The sequence below is a fragment of the Amblyomma mixtum genome, chromosome 1 (assembly GCF_055824585.1).
Source record: "Amblyomma mixtum isolate Tamu chromosome 1, ASM5582458v1, whole genome shotgun sequence".
In the NCBI taxonomy this organism is placed as follows: domain Eukaryota; kingdom Metazoa; phylum Arthropoda; class Arachnida; order Ixodida; family Ixodidae; genus Amblyomma; species Amblyomma mixtum.
The window spans coordinates 207897824-207919286 of NC_143012.1; the positions used below are offsets into that span (position 1 = coordinate 207897824).

Consider the following 21463-nt stretch of genomic DNA (forward strand, 5'->3'; position numbering starts at 1 on the left):
TGCTGCTCGCTCGGGACTTGCGCACCGTTTCGGAAGTCATCGCGCTGTGCCAGAGCTTCGAGGAGCTGCGTAAGCAGAGGGTCCTGACTCGTCAGCACTCAGCTCAGCCAGAGTCACTTTCTGGACTGACACCCGCAGCTGACAGCTCCTATCTGCTGCAGCAAATGAAGGACTTTGTACGTGAGGAGGTGGCCCGTCAGCTTTCGCTTTTGCCTAGCCCTCAAGGGTCGCCACCATATTTGGCCCCGGCTCTCCAACATGCAATTCGAGAGCAGGTTGCTGAGGTGCTTCCGTCAGCGCATTCATCACCACCTGTCGCAGCTCCGCTGGCGTACGCTGACGCCGCCCCAAGACCAGTCGCCACCCCTCTCAATTATGGCAACGTCGCCCCAAAACCTGTCGCCCGTCCAATGACTTATGCTGAAGTCGTCGCACAACCTCGGCCGCCTACGTACCCTATAATGTCAGTGCCCGTACAAGCGCCGGCCCCTTATCTGCGACCATCTCCACGAGACCGAGATCCTTGGCGCACGACGGATAACCGGCCTATTTGCTACACTTGAGGATTGCCTGGCCATGTAGCCCGCCATTGCCGTCGCCGTCTCCCAGTTTCGGCACCGCCGGTCGGGTACTGGCCTCCAGCGCGTCAGTACTCCGCGTCGGCTGAGCCCCGTGCGTCCCCTCGTCCTTTCTCCCCCGACCGTTCAGCGATTACCGACCACCGTTCCCCTTCGCCGCGACGACGCTCCATTTCTCCGATGCGCCGCCGCCCAAGTAATTCTCAGGAGGAAAACTAGATGTCGCAGTTCCTGAGGCAAGAACTGCGTCCTCGTCGAACTACCAAAGACCTCAGCTGGCCCCTACGAACCTTATTGACGTTTCGGTCGAGGGAATTTCTGTCATGGCCCTTGTAGACACCGGCGCCGCAATTTCAGTAATAGACGCAAACCTTTGTCGCCGCTTGAAGAAAGTTAAGACGCCAATTGCCGGTCTCTCGCTGCGCACGGCCAGCGCTCAGCACATCAAGCCGTCGGCAGCTTGCATCGCTCGAGTTTTAATTCAGGATGTCCTCTACACGATCGAGTTCGTCGTACTGCCGTGTTGTTCTCACTCTGTTATTTTGGGCTGGGATTTCCTTTCTCGTCATGCCGCTGTCATCGATTGCGCTCGCGCTGAAGTCGGGTTCTGTGCTCTGCCCCAATCCCTGCCGGACGCTGCTCCTTCACCGCCATGTATTAAAGCCCTCGTCACGTAAGATATCGACCTGCCTCCATGCTCTTCCGTCCTTGTGTGCCTCTCTTGTGCCCCTTCTCGTGATGACACTGTTCTTTTCACACCAGCCCATACTTTCCTCCGGCGCAAGTGCCTTCCTCTGCCTTACGCCGTATTGACTATTTCTGCTGGCCTTTCCGTACTGTGGGTCTGTAACCCGTTTCCCTACCCTAGTGCTCTGCGCCGTGGCGAATGTGTCGGCAGTGTCCAACCTGTCGCGGCTATTTTAACCCATGAGGAGACTGCCGATTCATCGCACATCAGTCTCGCTGCGCTCAGCCCACCATCTTCTACACCCACTCCTTCATCTACCGAACTATTTCTCCGCTCCATCGACGCAGATCTTCCACCGCAGCAGCGCACGCAGCTTCTCGACTTGCTCAACCAGTTCCGCGCCTCCTTCGACTGTCATCACAGCTCACTGGGCCAAACGTCGACTGTCACACATCGCATAGACACAGGTGCCCACGCTCCTCTACGGCAGCGCCCGTATCGTGTGTCGGCACCCGAGCGCCAAGTTATTGAAGATCAAGTCGACCAAATGCTCAAGAGCGGCGTGATTAAACCCTCAAGCAGTCCATGGGCTTCGCCAGTTGTGCTTGTCAAAAAGAAAGACGGCTCAATCCGTTTCTGTGTAGACTACCGCCGCCTTAACAAGATTACGCGCAAGGACGTATATCCCCTGCCACGCATCGATGACGCGCTAGACTGCTTGCAAGGTGCCGAGATATTTTCCTCTTTAGATTTACGTTCCGGGTACTGGCAGGTACCCATGGAAGAGGCCGATCGCCCCAAGACAGCTTTTGTAACAACTGACGGCCTATATGAATTTACTGTGATGCCTTTCGGTCTTTGTAATGCTCCCGCCACGTTTGAGCGGATGATGGATACCATTCTGCGTGGTCTCAAGTGGAAAACCTGCCTCTGTTACCTCGACGACATCGTCGTGTTTTCGCCTGATTTTGACACTCATCTTTACCGCCTGAAGCACGTTTTGACCTGCCTCTCTGACGCCGGCCTTCAGCTCAACTTACAGAAGTGCCATTTTGCCGCTCGCCAACTCACCATTTTAGGCCACGTTGTTTCCAAGGAGGGTGTCCGTCCGGACCCGGCTAAACTTCGTGCTGTGGCTGCGTTCCCTCGACCTACTTCTATCAAAGAACTGCGCAGCTTCCTAGGGTTGTGCTCCTACTTCCGTAGGTTTATACGCAACTTTGCCTCAATCGCTGCACCTTTGACACAACTTCTGTCCGGCAGTTCCGATCTTTCGCAATGGTCCCAAGTGTGTGACGACGCCTTCGATTCCTTGCGCCGTATGCTCACTGCCCCACCGATACTTCGCCATTTCGACCCCACCGCACCCACCGAGGTCCATACTGACGCCAGTGGGGTAGGCCTCGGCGCCGTACTCGCGCAACGTAAACCTGGCTTCGCCGAATACGTCGTTGCCTATGCCAGCCACACGATCACAAAGGCTGAATCTAATTACTCGGTCACTGAAAAAGAGTGCCTGGCGATAGTTTGGGCCCTTACCAAGTTCCGCCCTTACCTCTACGGCCGCCCGTTTGAAGTCGTGACCGACCACCACGCGCTGTGCTGGCTGTCCTCTCTGAAAGACCCATCCGGTCGCCTCGCGAGGTGGGCCCTTCGCCTCCAGGAATACGACATCCGCGTTGTGTATCGTACTGGCCGCAAACATCAAGACGCCGATGCTCTATCGCGCTGCCCACTCCCAGCCAATACTTCGAGCCTTTCAACCTTAGACGCCTCCTCACCGATGCTTCACATCAGCGCCATGCCTTCGGCGCAGCGTGCCGACCCATGAATCTCTTCTCTTCTTGACTTTCTCACAAACCCTACGGCTGCTTCTCCGTCGCGTGCTCTTCGCCGCCATGCTTCCCATTTCTCAATTCGTGATAACCTCCTTTATCGCCGCAACTACAGCTCAGATGGCCGCAAGTGGTTGCTAGTTATTCCCCGTCACCTTCGCTCGGAAGTTTGCGCCCATTTTCACGCTGACCCGGAGTGTGGTCATGTCGGAGTGTTCAAGACCTACGCTCGCATCCGGCTACGATATTATTGGCGTGGCATGTACACCTTCATCCTCAAATACGTGCGCTCGTGCCTTACCTGTCAACGTCGCAAGCCGCCACCTCAACGTTCTGCTGGAGAATTGCAGCCGCTACCCTGCCCGCCACGCCCATTTGACCGCGTCGGCATTGATTTATACGGTCCCCTTCCGTACACTTCGGCCGGCAACCCGTTGGGCTATCGTCGCGGTTGACCATTTGACAAGGTATGCCGAAACCGCCGCCCTTCCAGCTGCCACAGCCTCCGAAGTTGCCTCGTTTATTTTAAACCGATTCATCCTTCGTCATGGCGCCCCTCGCGAATTGGTGAGCGACAGAGGCCGCGCCTTCTTATCCGATGTTGTGAAGGCGCACTGCTCACCAAGTGCAATGTAATTCATCGCACCACCTCCGCATATCATCCGCAAACCAACGGTCTCACCGAGCGCTTTAACCGTACCCTCGGTGACATGTTATCTATGTACCTCTCTTCAAACCAGTCTAACTGGGATCTTGTGCTTCCGTATGTAACCTATGCGTACAATACCGCAACGCAGTCCACTACTGGCTTCTCTCCTTTCTTTCTCCTTTACGGCCGTCACCCTTCTGCTACCATCGACACCATTCTGCCGTACCAACCCGACGCTTCCGAGTATACGCCTCTATCTGAAGCCGCCCAGCACGCCGAAGACTGTCGCCGCATCGCCCGTGCTCTCACAACTGACAACCAGTGCAGAGAGAAATCCCGCCATGACCTCAATCAAACAACGCCACACTTCCCCAATGGCTCCCTTGTGTGGCTCTGGATTCCGACAAATACTCCGGGCCTGTCGTCAAAATTTCTCGCCAAATACCATGGCCCATACCGTGTCCTGGCGCGTACATCTCCAGTTAATTACCTCTCGTGCCGTCTTCTGATCGCCGCTGCCGTGGACGCGAGACTGTTCATGTCCAGCGCCTCAAGCCATTCTACGACCCAGCCATCCTGCTCGCGCCCTAAGTCGCCAGGTTGGCTCCTCTTTTCCCCGGGGGCAATTGTGAAGACGAAGACGACCGTTCTGCATAGCGGCGGCGCTGCCATCGCTGCGCGTGCTGTGTTCTCGCCTTCGCCGACCACGGACTGTTGCCGCCCTGCTCCTGAGGTCCCAGTGCCTTTAACAAACCCCCATCTTACATCCCTAGCAAAAATAATTCCAAAGTCCATCATGTATTCACTCTATGTCGACGATCTCCAGATTGCTTGCACATCCTCTAGTGTTACATCGTTTGAGAGCTGACAGTAAACAGACTAACAACATGGGCAGACAAAAATGATTTCAAGTTTTCCTCACAAAAGTCAGTAGCTGTTCTGTTCTCGCTTAGAAGAGGACTGCACACTGATCCCACCCTTTTAATGAATGAGGTCACATTACCAGTAAAAGACGAGCACAAATTTTTAGGAATAACTTTTGACAAAAAACTCACATTCGTGCCACACATAAACACCCTTAAGAAGAAAGCTTCTCGCACCCTGAATATACTAAAAGTACTGTCACGAAAACATTGGGGTTCCGATAGAACATGTCTTCATCAAATTTACCGCTCTGTAGTGCGCTCTACCTTGGACTATGGATGTATAATTTATGGGTCATCAAGACCATCATACCTTAAACAACTGGATCCAGTGCATAATCTAGGTTTACGTCTTTCCGCCGGTGCATACAGAACGTCACCCATAACCCGTCTGTATGTAGAGACTAACGAACATGTGCCTACATTCTAAAAATCCGTTCATTGCAGAAGCATATATGTTACCCAATCGCCACAAAGTGTCCATCTAGAATACTTTTTAATAACAAACCACAAGCTACCCAGCCATTACTCTTAAGATTTGAAGAGATGTCCAGAACCTGGGCATACTAGACACTTTACCACGCATTGCTCAAAGACGACATCCACTGCCACCGTGGTATAATTTCCCTGCAGTCTGCGATTTCACCCTTACACAGTTCCGTAAAACAGAAATCCCACAACAACATATAATACAGGAATTTCTTGTACTCGAAGAAAAGTACAGTACTTTTACAGCTTTTTACACAGATGGTTCAAAAACAGATATACCTACACTGGAAGCGCGGTGGTACAAGGAAATTGGAATGAAATAGTAAGGCTTCCACACTGTGCATTCATCTTCACTGCCGAATGTTACGCGATCTGTGTAGCCGTAGATAATATAGTAAACAACAACCTCGCAAACAGTATAATTTACACTGACTCGCTAAGTGTCCTTACAGCCCTTAACTATAAAAATGCAACCACCCCGCTGGTTGGCGACATCATACACAACATAACAACAGCCATCGCACAAGGGCTATGCTGGGTACCAAGTCATGTTGGCATAAAAGGCAACGAAAAGGCAGAGATTTCTGCGCTGCCCAAGCTCGTGGCAAGCAAATTAAAAATGTAAATATGGCGTATAAAGATTGCGTAAACTTAGTACACCTTAAGCGCGACAAAAATGGCAGTCCGTCTGAAACGAAATAAATAATAAACTACACTCAGTAAAGCCAGTCTTAGGAGAATGGAAGTCATGTGTGCACCAGGAACGTTTTAAAGAAGTCGTTATATGTCGTCTCCATATAGGTCTACACACCTCACACACAACTTTTTGCTGACTAAACAAGAGAAACCAGTTTGTACATGTGGAGATGAACTGACGGTAAACCATATTTTATTTCAATGCTCTGGACTCGAGAAGCTACGGAAAAAGCACTTTTCGCTGTTTTATTTATCAAATCCATTCCCTTTCATCCCGCATTACTCATAAGTGAAAATGCCATCGTTGACATGTCCTGTGTTTTTAGATTTTTAACAGAAGCAGGTTGTCTCAGCAAGCTGTAAATCATGACCCAGTGATTCACACGATGTCCCTCAGCCACTTTCTCATTGTCCCTCAGCCACTTTCTCATTCTCAGCCACTTTCTCAGCCACATCCTTGCTGAGCCAAGGATAGACGCTGAGGCTACCTGACCTTTTTAATGTTTTTACCTTTAGCCATTCCTAAATCTCTTTTTCACTGATCACTTTTCACAATTTTATTAAATCGCACAGAAATTATTTCCTATACCTTGTTCTTGGCGCATGATGGCCTCAGTTGCCTATGTGCCATTAAACACAACACAACACACAATATCAAGTACATTTATAAACATATTCAAAATGTACGGTTCTTATGTGAAATGACAGTGTTACATAATTTTTGTTTGAGCTCGACATGCATTTAGATGCAAAATGTAGAGTAGAAGTGTTGAGTTTCCATGTGGCTGAGTTTGTGCCCGTTTCTTTCCTTAGAACTCGGACAGCGACGACGAAATCGACGACATGGCTGTGGCAATGGCTGAAAAATTGGTGAGGATGGACAGAAACCGTAATCCGCGGTACTGCGAGGACGTAGTTGGAAGTTATTTTGATTTTGAATTCAAGAGACTCTTTCGGCTTTCATGCGATACTTTCTGCAATCTAGCAGCCCGCTATGAAACGTCTCAGTTCTTCCCAGAAGGTCACGGCAGGCGCCCTCGTATCAGTGCTGAGAAGGCCTGCCTCGTTGTGTTAGGTTATCTGGGCAGTGCAGCATGTATTCTCTCGCAGAAAAATTTGACATATCGGAGTCCTCAGTGCATGCGTGCATTGAAAGGGTGCTCAACTTCCTGCATAGCATCAGTGGAGAAGTCATCTCATGGCCAAGCCAGCAAGAATGAGAGCGTATCAAGGCTGGCTTTTTGTCAAAAAGTGCAGGCAAGGGACCGCGGAACACCATTGGCTGTGTGGATGGTTGCCACGTGGAAATAAACACCCTGACGGAGTCGGCCCCCTCGTATTTCAGTCGCAAAAAGTTTCCCTCTGTGATCCTCCAGGGAATATGCGACGACAGGAATAAATTCATTGATGCACGATGACGTTCCTTGGATATGTGCTGACAGACAAAACGCCTAGAAGTAGATGAGGAGAAGGTACAAGCAATCGAGGAAATCAAGAAAACCAAAAACCAGAGTTGAACTTGACGCTGAATGGCTATGGACTGAAGAGCAGAGTGATGCACAGCAGGCAGTCAAGACAGACCTAAAGAAAGCACCAACACTCAAGTACTATGACGTCAATGGTGAAATGACAGAGCCACACCAGCAGCACAAGGCTGCAAGTTCAGAAGCAAGAATGAAGCATACAAATCCCAGGCTCGCCACACCTATAACGCGCAACATAGGGCACGGAATCGGGAATGCCTCCCGCCAAAGACAGCCGTGCGAATCGTAAGTGGAGCAGCATCTTACGGGACGGTGACGCAAGCAGTGTCAACCTAGATCGTATCTGGTAGACATCGACAGGGCTTACAAGGCGTACAGGAAAGCACGTGCAACCCGTGACTGCCACAAGAAGTGGATGCCAGTGCCGACCTCCGAGCTGCCTGAACCTTTAGCCTGCCTTCCCGAAGAAAGGAGGTGTCGTGGACTATCGGCCGTCAACCAGGGCGACACCAGTCGAGACCAGCGGCAAGTGGTCGCGTCAAGAGACGTACACGTGGGTGGGGCGAAAGACACATTGGGACTGGGGTAGCATTGAATGACCGTGTATGTGTATTGTTCTTCTGTCACCGGCCGGCTGCACCAGAATAAACGGTTGTTGCGAACTCTGTGCCATCGGGTGTGTAAACACTCGGCTACAACACACTTAAAAGAAAAAACACTCTCAAGGCATGCTATGAGCCTGCAATTATGTATTACAATATTTTGAGCACCGACGGTCCACTGAAATGTATCAACGTGAATTCTCTCCTGAGCTATACGCCGCTAGTCTTGTACAAGCCCGCATGCAGCAAGCATGCTGTTTTCATTTTGAAACATGCTCCACTAGATGTACTTTAATTTGCAGCCTCTGCTATAACTTCATATTGATTGGTCTTTCAATCTCTCTTCGTACAACGTGACTGTACAACGTGATTTTCATTGAAAGCCACCATTGGGAGAAAAGCCTTCGACGCACTCTCACGAGGCACCAAAACATTCAACGCCGTGCGCTTGCATTATCGCGTTTCATTCGTGAAGCACGTGTAATTTCTTAGTGATCCTTCTGAACCCTGTCCATTCGTTTCACCAGTGCCAACCCAACGTGTAAAAAGCTCTTCGCGCGCCCGTACTGCTAAACCGGTGAGCGAACTTTCGAAGCCCTTCAAATGACAGTGAAAATTGTTTCAAACTTTAGGAAAAAAACGTTCGTAGCAGAACCATTTACAGCGCTTATCATGGTACGGACGCTCGTATACGTGACGCTTTTGCGACACGTGCACGCGGCTGATAGTAATACTGATGCAGTGACTACGTGAAATATCTACAATTTCCTACAATAACCAACACAGGCATTTCGTCGTTACTCTGAAATGGAAAGTGGCACGCTCGTACACGTGACGCTTTTGCAACACGTGCACAAAACTGATAACATACTGATGCAGTGACTGCGTGAAATGTGTACAATTTCCTACACTAACCAACACCTGTGCCAAGCTTATTGCTAGTGGTTGCCCACTATGGGTGAAGAAGACGTGCATCAACTGGCTGCAAAACTGCTGGAATGTGGGTGTGCAGTGCATACAGCATCTTCAGTAGATCTAAGAAAATGGCAACGTTTCTCATCAATATGAACAGGAAAATTGTGCTCCAGAGGATGAAGGATTCTGTCTGCTTTCATCATTTCGCAATGAAACGCTTGTCACATGACCGATGTCGGAAACCTACGTTTTGCAGCTACTGTTGATCAACAAATCAAAAACAGTGATGGATATCAAACAAAAACTGCCCCACAAGCTCCAAGTAATCAAGTCGTACCAAGAAGGTAAAAGACCACAAACACAAGATTCAAACGAAATGGGAATAATCATGAGCAGCAACATACCTGAGATGATCACACCCAGACCTGGACGAAAAGTACTAAGTGCCACAAGCAAAATTATTGGGGAGATACCTGAATGGCTTTTCAGGATTCGCTTAAGGGAACAGTTATTGTAAGCGGATTAGAAGGCTTACTCTGAAAATTAGCGGATTAGAAGGCTTACTCTGAAGGCTTACTCTGAGCAAACTAGAGGCGCACTCAGTCTGAGTCCAGATGACTTGCAAGGAATGCAACCGAAGAAGACAAACGTAGAGAGAGACTCGTATGGATGCGTGGCTTGGGAGCCCAAGTTAGCTGCCGGTGAAACTGCTGAACTGCAGGAAGAAAAGAAAGCCTCCTTACTGGAGCCATTCAGGCTTTCATTTCGCAATGAAATGCTTGTCACACGGCTGATCCCGGAAACCTACGCTTTGCAGCAACTGCTGATCAACAAATCAAAAAAGTGATGGATATCAAACAAAACTGCCCCACAAGCTCCAAGTTAACCAACGTACACTAAAGCTTGCAATGATGCTGTTCCGGAAAAAATAATAATTCAGAATTTCTGACGAGGACGTAGAGACTTTTCGGCGTAAGCTTCAAACGTGGGCAGTAGAGTCTGTGTCGCCACAAGCCGCTGCCATGTCGATTTTGGTTTTCGTCTTTGCCGAGAGCTCAGCGGCTTACCTGCTAACTCCGAAAAGTCGTGTGATCTTTCCAAAATATCCGGAGGACAGCAGTACCGCCATTTAGGCGTAGAAGCAGGTATGCATGCTGCAGTGATTAACTTTTATCGCAGTTGCTCATGATAAAGGGCAGTTTTGCACTTAGTCAAATCTGCAGCTCCTTATTGTATTAGTAGCATTTAAGAACTGCTGGCATGCTTGAACTGAATTACACATATTCAATCAACTGCTGATTTTCCATTTATATTTCTGCAGGTAGCACAGAAGACAGCAGCTCAGAAGAGACATAAAAAGGCCAGCACAGCACACAGGGATGGCGGCAAAAAGCAGTGAAGCAACTGAAGAAACTGAGGAGCTCAGCAAATAAATGATTTTCATGAATTTTGAATTTTTTGCATTTTTTTTTTTCATGCAGCTTGACCAGCCATAACCTCCTCATAAATGTACTCAAAACATCAGAAATTGCCCTTCTGAGGCTATTCTGAGGATGTCCTGAGGCCGGATATGAGGGCCTTTTTAATATATACATTTTGAAGATCATTTGAGGACATCCTGAGGATAAATAATGTTCTAAAAGAATATCCTCCGTATGTCTTCGGGATCTTTTTAGTGTCGTGTCGGATATGTCAGGCTTGCCCCAAGGAAAAAAGTCAGGAGTGGACGAAATCATCATCCCTTTCAGTAGACGTTGTTACAGCCGCCAATATGCGCAATAAACCTAAAGGCAAATGGGGCCTGAAGCTTTGAAGTGCGCTCTGGAGAATCAGGGTTTTTATAGCTACCAGGATGGCAACCAGCTTTGGTCAAGAGCTGGTATTGTTTTCCAGTTGTATTCCAGCCTTCCAAAGTGTATTCCAGTTGTATTCCAGCATTCCACCATCTAGTTGTCGCTGACAACTTCTTTACTGGCCCTCATCTTGTAGAAGTCACAAAATGGGAATCTCCTATATTGACACTCTCCACGGAAACAGACTCAAGTGCGGCAAGTTAATGGATCCAATTGATTAAAAACCAAGGTACCCGTGATACCTCAGCTGCCTCCTGTGATCAAAAGACAATGGTGGCCTTAAAGTGGTATGGCAACCGCTCTATAAATCTCCTTTCCAAATGCACTGGTGCCAACCCAGTTACCTCCGTGAAAAGATTGAATAGCAACAAAAAAAAGCACATCTTTGAAGATTGTTCAGTGATCATTCCTGCTTATAAAAGATCGATGGGTGGCGCGGACCTTCTTGGCAATGTGCTTCAGTATGATACATGACGCAGATATCGTACTCCTGTAGGCGAAGGGCCCACCTCATGAGACTACTGGATGGGTCTTTCAGAGAAGAAAGCCAGCGCAGCGCATGGTGGTCGGCCACGACTTCAAACGGGCGGCTGTAGAGGTAAGGGCGCAACTTGGTAAGGGCCCAAACTATCGCCAGACACTCTTTTTCAGTGACCGATATGGGGATTCGCGCTGTCTATGCTGCTCCTTTTTGACTGCTGCGAAACCCTGTCCGCTAACGGAGGCGCGTTACTGCTCTGGATGCTACCTAACCACCCGCTGGGTCCTCCGGTCCCGTGGGGATCCCGGCTGCACTTCGTGGGGTCGTGCTACATGGTCCGCTGATTGGGTTGCACGGCTGTGATGTAGGGGTAACGTTGTGCTTGTTCGGTTGCCAGTTGCGGGAGCGCGGGCAGAGTTCGAGATAGGCGTACAACGAGGGCGGAACACGGGCCGATGCAAGCGGCAAAGTACGTGAGCGACTGTTATTCGCTGTCCCAGAGGCCTTTGCCAACGGGCATTCACGTGCCTTTTCATACAGGTCCTCAACATCACAAGCCAAGAGCCTCGCACACCGCCCTTGCGGAACCTGCGAGCACCCGGCGAAAACCGCCGAGTTACCGCCGCCGCTGACCCGAGTCAGCCGCGGCTCTCACTAGAGTTTTCCCGCCGCGCCGGTCTGCGCGTGCATCTGCTGCGGCCCACTATCGGGGTGGCGGTGCATGTCAGGTGTGCATGAGTTGGAATGCCGTATGCAGTGCTTGAGTGTGTAACGTAGTTGTCCGCACAATAAATATGTGTACTGTAAACGTGCTACTTCTCTTGGATTGAGAGCGCACGAGCGCGGCAAGAGCAGACCGGACCCATTTCGGCTCGGTGCTCAAACCGCGCAGTGGGTTCGCTCTTCGCATTCCCCGAGACATGTAAAGAAGCCCACTCTTGGGCTATGTACTGACCCTGTGCACAGAGGGATAGAAGGAGGCATCCACATTTCTGGCGCCCGAACGTGGGGCAGCAACTGCCTGTGCAATTGCTGCCACACACAATGAGCCGAGAGCCGGTGTGATCAGCTTGCCGCGTCATGTACTCCAGTTTTAGGGAGGCATCACCTTTGACGTTTCTCGCGAATGTCGCCCAGTGGGAGAACTCTACCGCCGCTGGTGATGTTTTAATGTCGGGGAGAGCCGAATCAGCATTCCAACGGGCTGTAGTGTCGGGCGCAACAGAGCAAGTGCAAGGCGTCTCTCATCAACATCTGTTCATTCCAGTTTGAGCCCACTTGACGTAGAACTAGGTAATGGAGGACTGCAATCCTTGATGGAAGAAGGCAGATTGCCAAACACACCACTTGCTAATGGTGAACATAGAGAGGCCCGCATTACGGAGCAAATGGCTGCTAGCCCGCCAGCACGGAGCTAGGAATTGCGCCTGATGCTCCTGAGAGCTCAAGGCAAGGCTGAAGAGGCAGCGCAGCTGCTTATGGATCTCGAACATGCTAGAACCCAAAACACGGGAAGCGCCCATACCAGACGCGTCGGCGTTGCTACAGGATGCGACGCGGCTAATCCAGTCTCTATCGGGCGCTCTTCAGGCTTTCCTGGAGGCATCCAAGCACTCGCAGCCGGTGGTAAAGGTGGCCGTCCCAACATACAGTGGTTACACCGACACGGTTAGCGTAACTGACTTCATCGAAAGTCTAACGCACTACCAGCCTGTAGCACTGGATGACCGCGAGATGCTCAATTGTGCCTGTTGCCCTTGTGGAGCGAGCAGCGCAGTGGTACCCGCTTTATGGTCGACGAGCAACCACGCTCGATGAGTTCTAGGCGGCTCTCCGTCGGGAATTCTTGCCTGTAGACTACCACCATAGGATGTGGAGAGAGCTTGAACTGCATACGCAAGCGCCTGACGAGACATTGCTCATCGAGTGTATGCGGACGATGGAGGAGCTTTTCCAGATCGCCGAGCCGACCGCCTAAAATGACGCACGTGTCAAAAGAGTTGTTAGGTAGGCGCATCCCACTTTTGTGGCCTATCTGCGTGGCAGTCGGTTTCGCGACCTGGATGATCTGGCTGCAGAGGCCAAGTGCATATTACAAGGCGTCACCTTTACCATGCGCGCCTACCGCCCTCCACCACCTACCAGAGAAGCAAGCAGTGGAGCCGTGCTGCATGTGGACAGGGGCTTCCTCCTATGCACGCTACGATTCCTCTGCCTAAGCTGTGTGCGCAGTCGGCGCAGACACCCAACAAGAGTGGAAATTAAGCGAATGCACTCTAGACCCCTTTACTTTTCACCGGCGTGCAAACAGTGCCGCCATTACTACTAGTAGCTATCCGAACAAAAGTTGAGCCCCTGGACAAGGCAGGGGACAAAGGGACACATTCCTGAAACGGCCGCACGGCCACTCAGCAGGGTGCACCAGGCAGGAGGAGGCATTTCCAAGACGCGGAGACACACCTGCACGCGGAGTGCATGAATTAATGGGTCAAGCACCCAGCTCCGCTTGTTCTTCCAGAGCACGTTGTCTCACTGTGTGTTATGAATGGGCTATCCATCGCCTTTCTATGCTCGGGCAGATAACTGCCTTGAGCGGCTCCGCAACGCAAAGGCAGATATCAATGTTGTCTTGGTTCTCTTGAAAAAGTTGGTCGAAATCCTCGCCCTGTCTTCCGCCCCACCTTCGTCATCATGAGCTTTGAAATGTGCGCCCAAGTTGGCAGCTGATCACAGCGGACATCCTGGATCCAAGTAGGGGTTCTTTCATGTATCGCTTAGCCAGGGGATTCCTCCCTATCAAGGACAAGGGCCAGCGTACGACCTACCTCTCCGTTCTGTGGTGGCAGAGAAGACACTGTGCGTGTCTTCCTTGTTCCTGCCAAATGTGCGTAAGTCGTGCAAAAAACGCTGGCTGTGCAGAAAACTTCACGAGTGCCATCACCCAAGGGCGTTTTGCAAGGAGGAAACTTTCTCCATGATGTTGTGGTACAAAGTAGTAGCTTTGTGTTCAGATTTATTTTTTGCTTGTGTGCAAGATATTAAGGGTCAAAGAGTCAAAGTAAATAGATGCAATCATCAAATTTACCTGAAACGAAGATTTTCTAACAAGGTGTTAAATTTGTCACAGAAAGGTATCTCACAAAACCCGCGATCACGTGACTTTCCTTGCACACGCAGGCCGTTTTGCTTTTTACTCTCGTTGCTTGCAAGCATAAGCTGCAGGTGAAAAAAACGCAGAATTCGCACGTGCGTTGCGGAGCGCACGTGGGTCGTCTACAGCATGCGCGCCCTCGCTGACACCACGCTCAGCGTGTGAGTTCTTACAGCAGACAAGGTTATACGGAAAGTGCGGGGCCAGGTGGTCCCAGTTTGATGGAAGGAGGGCGAAGTGCCAGCAGAAGTGGAGCTTCTAAATTACGGTGAGTGCGGAGCGTGGTCCCGGGAGGCGTCAAGGCATGGTACATCTTTGCAGCATATCTTCTATGGTGTTAAAACAGCACAAGCTCCGAAAGAGGCATAGAAAAAAAGCGAGCACACCTTACGAAGGCTGCCATGGCAACAAAAGGAGCCAGCGGTTGACACCAAGGTAAGCGGCAGGAAGCATCATCACCCTAGCATCTCCGCCGGGAGCCGCACGAGAGAGCAAGTCGAGCATTCATGCTACAAACACGCACTTATCGAGACTCCGTCAGGTAATCCAGTTTAATCTTCACTAAATGTTGTTTGTCTGAAGATTCGATCATGTCATCATGTGCACCAAGGCTGATAGGGCACAGAACATGGAATCGGAGACCAAGACGATAGACATGAGCGTTCTTCTTCTGTGTCATCACGTTATGCATCTCTTGCGGTGTTTTTTTTTTATGTAGACAGAGATAATACTTATGTGATGAAAATGTGTGCTGTTGTATGGGTGCTCTAATTCCAGCAAGAACAAACCAGGTGCTCGGACACTTCTATTGTGCGGCTGGTGTGTCAGAGATGACTAGGCGAAGTTTTATGGTTTGTTTATCATCTTGGCATGCTTTTTGTTCATATGAAGACGGCCAAGTGTACCTAGGCCCACTAGGCGCAGGGCCCACTAAGGCTCCCAATTCACACTTTCCAGCTACGGTGGCGCCACCACGCGGCTTTTCTTCGAAGCGACTCGCCAGTGATCGGCGTTCGCAGTGCAGGCAGCAACCCCTTGCGCGATGGCTGTGCCGATCCGAAAAGCAAAAAGCAACCGCATGTGTAGTGTTCCTCAGTGCACAAATCGCGCAGTTTCAGGTAAAGTAAGCCTGCACAGTTTCCCCAGGGATAAAAAATTGAAGGCGCTTTGGACCCTGAAGCTGCGCATCGGAAAGAAAGTGACCGACTGCATGGTCATATGCAGTGAGCACTTCGAGAAACAAGATTTCTTCTGGAGTAATCTCGGTGAGTTGTCATAGAGTTGCTGATTGCAACATCCGTTGTCCTGTGTTGTCATGAGATGATATTGCATTCGTTTATTTAAAGATCTGAGTCCATTGTGACCACGTTTGAAGGCCGGCGCCGTGCCGTCACAGAAGATTCCCGCGCGCTCCCATGAAAGGCCACCAAGAATGCCAAGAAAAACAAGACCGAAGCTGATTGAGGACGCTGAAGGTACGTGTTTTAAAGTGCTACTTTCAGTGTGAAGGGTTGAACATTTTGTCCATAGTGTTCATGAAACACTTGGGTGTAATTACCCCTATGCACAGTAATGTTTTGCGGAGCGTTCTGTATGTTTACGCTCATTATCGCGCTCAGGTTATGGTGGAGAGGGCGATATGAAGGCAGAGCATTAGTGTCTAACTGTAGTGTTGTGTGTTACGGTTTCGGTTTCAACGAACACCTGTACTCCAACCTACATGGACATCACCCCGCGCAAGGAATGCTGGGTGTGTGCGTCCAGCGAAGGAAGCTGGTGGTGTGACCGTGATAGCAGTGATGTATTCTGTATTAATCGAAAGAAATAAATGCTGGCAAGATGTTACAAATGGCGACGAGGATGGGATTTTAATCTGTATTAATCAAAAGGAATAAATGCTTGCAAGATGTTACAAATGGCGACGAGGATGGGATTGTAATCTGTATCAATCGAAAGGAATAAATGCTGGCAAGATTTTACACTAACGTGACCATTTACTTGGAACTAGATTAATTTGACTAGACTGCTAAAAAGTTGTAATGAAACAAGGTATCGAGGACAGTATGCACAAACGTGGCTGCTTCCTCCCATCTTCCGATGCGACCTATCGTGAGCTTGACGGCCCATCGTCACTGAATTTATGGCTCTAAAACTATGATTAAATGATCTGTTTTACAGAAAACAAAGCCTCGCAGGAGCCAGTGCATGATCTGGACGCTCCAGCCTGTGCCTGCATAGTCGAAAGCAACGGTGAGAAACTTTCCTTCAAAAGACTCTATAATAAGGCTTTGAATGTAACATCGATGTTAGCACTAATTTTGAGCGCACTTGATTGTCTTTTTTACTGGCTTTGTTTGATTTGTTTATTTTGTGTTGCATTGAGGTCAAAACAGCACTTTGAACTTTCCAATTAAATTGCCTGCAAGGAATCTATGCTTACACATGGCCATGGATTCCTAGCCAAAACATCTTTGTAATCTGCATTATTGCACACTAAGTCTCAGCTGTTCAATAACGATGATTACAGAACTAACTCCCTGCCCAAGAGTGGTTTCCTACTGTGGGCTCTTGCCAACAAGAACCTGATGCACAGCATGCAGAAGCTTCAGCAGGTGAGACTCCTTTCAACTACACCAGTGAAATCTATAAGAAAGAGGTTTTTTTTTCATTCCTTGAATTCTTGCTACTTCAGCAGAGGCAGCAGCTGAGGCACTTGTTATGCTGCAGGACTTGGGCGCATTGTCAAGCCAGGAAAAGGCCGTGCAAGGAGCACGACTGCTTCGAGAAGCTCCGAATTTCTGATTTTGTTTCCACAGATGTTCAACTCAAAACATTAACTGGAATTCCAGGGCACAAACTTCTTGACAGTATAGTCACACTCGTCAAGGAATGTGAGGGTGAGAACAAAATGGAAGCTTCAACAAGAAAGAGACAGGGTCTTGCTTGTGTTCATTGCCTTGAAACATGCACTATCATTTTCATGCCTTGCTATATTATTTCAATGCAGCGGAGCATCAGTGCACAGGTATTATTTTGTGCACATACTTCCTCTTATAGCTGCAGTGTTGGAACCAGCCGTTAGGTGGCCATCTAAAGAGGAAGTGCTCAAACAACATGCCTATGCACTCAAGGGGTACACAAGGGTGCGTAGTGTCGTAGACTGCACTGAAATTCCTGTTGAGAGGTCAGGGTGTGTTACATGCCATTTACTAACGTATTCGCAGTACAAGTCGACGTTTCTCGTTTGTGTTAGTCCTGGAGGGACTATAACCTTTACAAGCAAAGCAATTGGTGGCCGTGCCTCTGATAAGGCTATAACCGCACAGTCAGGCCTCTTGGAAAAATTTGGCTCATTCACTGATGCCATAATGGTCGACAGGGGCTTTTTCATTGACAACATGTGCACATCTTGGGCAATTGGTATTGTTAAGTCCCCATTTGCAGGCAGGGCAAGCCAATTCCAATCTAGTGAAGCCATAAAAACTGTTGAGATAGCCAGGGCTGCTGTTCGCGTGGAAAGAGCCATTCAGAGAATCAAAATATTCAAATTCTTCAGGTCCACAATAATGTGGGAGCTGCTGCAACATGTTGACCACCTCTTCACGGTTGCCTGTGGAATTACAAATCTCTCTGCTGCAATACTGGCTGATGACAAATTTCTTTAGTACACTACAAAGCCTGTCACCTTCCTTTCCTGAGCAGTTGCAAAATTTGCAGACCATTACATATAAAAATCTGTCGTATTATGTGCTGTTTCTTTCATCATGAGGCCAAACTGCCCATCCAAATTTCAATCATACTGTGTAGAATAGCATGCCCATGCCTTCTGAACAAGGTGCATTGCCAACCCAGAAATGAAATTGCAACTTTTTATAAACCTTTCAAACGTTTGAGTGTTTGCTGTTTGTTCAGGTCAGCAAACAGTCATTTTTTCACACCGGTGCTTATGTTTCAATGCATGTTGTAGGTCTAAGCACTTTAAGGTTGACTTAGTTGCTTACTATGTTTTGCTGGTTTTCATTTGGGGAGTGTATTTGTGTAGTATAAACACTTCACCATTTGTGCACTATACACCGAAACCACTTTTGTAAGCATGACAGGCACAAACAATTGTACTGTATAAAAATCAACACTCATCACTAACATGGCACTTTGCAGGAACAAACATTTTGAAATTCTTTTTTTCATCTGCAACATAATTAAGTGGAATCAGGTACCAAGCATTCCTGACTTGGAACAGGCCATTCATTGACTAGATGTGCTTTGTACAACTGTGCTTCTTACGGTCTTGTTCTTGTGATGCCTCTCCTGCCAGGGCCCTTCACTGAGCCAGCAGCTCGTCTAAATAAATAAATATAAATAAGTTGCTATTGTACCTTGCTAATTTGTACAAGCTTGGCAAGCACTTTTTTGAAGTACACATATTGCAGTCGGCCCAAAAGGTCTCGCATGTGCTGTTGGTCTCGTTTTACTTACATCTTCGATTGCAACAGTCAGAAAAAAAAAAGTCTAATGCATTCGACTATAACCTGCAAGATACGTTTTAGTGATTTGATAAAGTAATTCCACCTTCTCCTCATTTGTAACAACGGTCTTTTGTTGCAGCTGCTTGAAAGGTGCCACTCGCTCACTTGCCTTATCCCACCTGGCTGGAAAATTCTCATCGCTGTGGGAAGCTGCTTGCTCGTCACGCTCGTGGCCCACAGCATTTCACCATCGGTGCCAACCATGGCAAATAGGATCGTGTACTATACATCCTTCAACCGTCCAGCAAAGTCCTGTACAAGCACGCCTCATCCCACTGCTTGGCGTGGACGTGTGACAGTGTGTGAATGTGTGGTCGCTAGCACAGACCGGTAGAAGGAATGCGTATCTAAGGCGCTTTTCTTTTTATGCAGGAGGACATAGGGGGTGGTGTCCTGGTTGAGAAGACAGTTATCACCAGGCTGCATGCGCATTGCCAAGGGCTGCCGACCAAGTTTGTAAGGAGCCTTCTTGGGCAAGTATTTAAAGATGAACTTCGGGGAAAGTCCCACTACAGAAAAGGCACAAATGCCCACAAAAACAGACCGTCCAGGGATGGGCTGGATCCCGTGCGGCTGAATGTGTGCTAGGTATGCACTGTTTCGTTTGCGAATAGTTTAGTTAAAAGTACTGCATGCATCTGTGAGACTGTGATAGCAAGGGCAGTAATACTGTCAAAGTGATATTCATTGCTAGCACAGACCGGTAGAAAGAATGCGTATATAAGGCGGGCGCTTTTCTTTTTATGCAGGAGGACATAGGGGGTGGTGTCCTGGTTGAGAAGACAGTTATAACCAGGCTGCATGCGCATTGCCAAGGGCTGCCGACCAAGTTTGTAAGGAGCCTTCTTTGGCAAGTATTTAAAGAGGAACTTCGGGGAAAGTCCCACTACAGAAAAGGCACAAATGACCACAAAGACAGACCGTCCAGGGATGGGCTGGATCCTGTGCGGCTGAATGTGTGCTAGGTATGCACTGTTTCGTTTTCGAATAGTTTAGTTAAAAGTACTGCATGCATCTGTGAGACTGTGATAGCAAGGGCAGTAATACTGTCAAAGTGATATTCATTGCTAGCACAGACCGGTAGAAAGAATGCGTATCTAAGGCGCTTTTCTTTTTATGCAGGAGGACATAGGGGGTGGTGTCCTGGTTGAGAAGACAGTTATCAGCAGGCTGCATGCGCATTGCCAAGGGCTGCCGACCAAGTTTGCAAGGAGCCTTCTTGGGCAAGTATTTAAAGAGGAACTTCGGGGAAAGTCCCACTACAGAAAAGGCACAAACGCCCACAAAGACAGACCGTCCAGGGATGGGCTGGATCCCGTGCGGCTGAATGTGTGCTAGGTATGCACTGTTTCGTTTTCGAATGGTTTAGTTAAAAGTACTGCATGCATCTGTGAGACTGTGATAGCAAGGGCAGTAATACTGTCAAAGTGATATTCAATGCTAGCACAGACCGACAGAAGGAGTGTGTATCTAAGGCAATTTTGCTTTTCTTTTTATGCAGGAGGACATAAGGGGTGGTGTCCTGGTTGAGAAGACAGTTATCAGCAGGCTGCATGCGCATTGCCAAGGGCTGCCGACCAAGTTTGCAAGGAGCCTTCTTGGGCAAGTATTTAAAGAGGAACTTCAGGGAAAGTCCCACTACAGAAAAGGCACAAATGCCCACAAAGACAGACCGTCCAGGGATGGGCTGGATCCCGTGCGGCTGAATGTGTGCTAGGTATGCACTGTTTCGTTTTCGAATGGTTTAGTTAAAAGTACTGCATGCATCTGTGAGACTGTGATAGCAAGGGCAGTAATACTGTCAAAGTGATATTCAATGCTAGCACGGACCGACAGAAGGAGTGTGTATCTAAGGCAATTTTGCTTTTCTTTTTATGCAGGAGGACATAAGGGGTGGTGTCCTGGTTGAGAAGACAGTTATCATCAGGCTGCATGCGCATTGCCAAGGGCTGCCGACCAAGTTTGCAAGGAGCCTTCTTGAGCAAGTATTTAAAGAGGAACTTCGGGGAAAGTCCCACTACAGAAAAGGCACAAACGCCCACAAAGACAGACCGTCCAGGGATGGGCTGGATCCCGTGCGGCTGAATGTGTGCTAGGTATGCACTGTTTCGTTTTCGAATGGTTTAGTTAAAAGTACTGCATGCATCTGTGAGACTGTGATAGCAAGGGCAGTAATACTGTCAAAGTGATATTCAATGCTAGCACAGACCGACAGAAGGAGTGTGTATCTAAGGCAATTTTGCTTTTCTTTTTATGCAGGAGGACATAAGGGGTGGTGTCCTGGTTGAGAAGACAGTTATCAGCAGGCTGCATGCGCATTGCCAAGGGCTGCCGACCAAGTTTGCAAGGAGCCTTCTTGGGCAAGTATTTAAAGAGGAACTTCAGGAAAAGTCCCACTACAGAAAAGGCACAAACGCCAACAAAGACAGACCGTCCAGGGATGGGCTGGATCCCGTGCGGCTGAATGTGTGCTAGGTATGCACTGTTTCGTTTTCGAATGGTTTAGTTAAAAGTACTGCATGCATCTGTGAGACTGTGATAGCAAGGGCAGTAATACTGTCAAAGTGATATTCAATGCTAGCACAGACCGACA

The 21463-nt window shown here is 48.8% G+C and overlaps 2 long non-coding RNA genes and 3 pseudogenes across 9 annotated transcripts in view; 4 read left to right on the forward strand and 1 right to left on the reverse strand.

Annotated features, from left to right (window-relative positions):
• LOC149370674 (uncharacterized) overlaps positions 1–21463 on the reverse strand; it is a 108186-nt gene that overhangs the window by 20292 nt on the left and 66431 nt on the right. The window lies entirely within an intron of this gene.
• LOC149370676 (uncharacterized) lies at positions 12032–13204 on the forward strand (annotated as a pseudogene).
• Positions 15387–17146, forward strand: LOC149370677 (uncharacterized; annotated as a pseudogene).
• Positions 17238–18009, forward strand: LOC149370678 (uncharacterized; annotated as a pseudogene).
• On the forward strand, positions 19734–20582 carry LOC149370679 (uncharacterized). Its single transcript, XR_016286119.1, has 3 exons — positions 19734–19835; positions 19993–20208; positions 20372–20582. It is a non-coding gene; the product is annotated as an uncharacterized LOC149370679 (long non-coding RNA).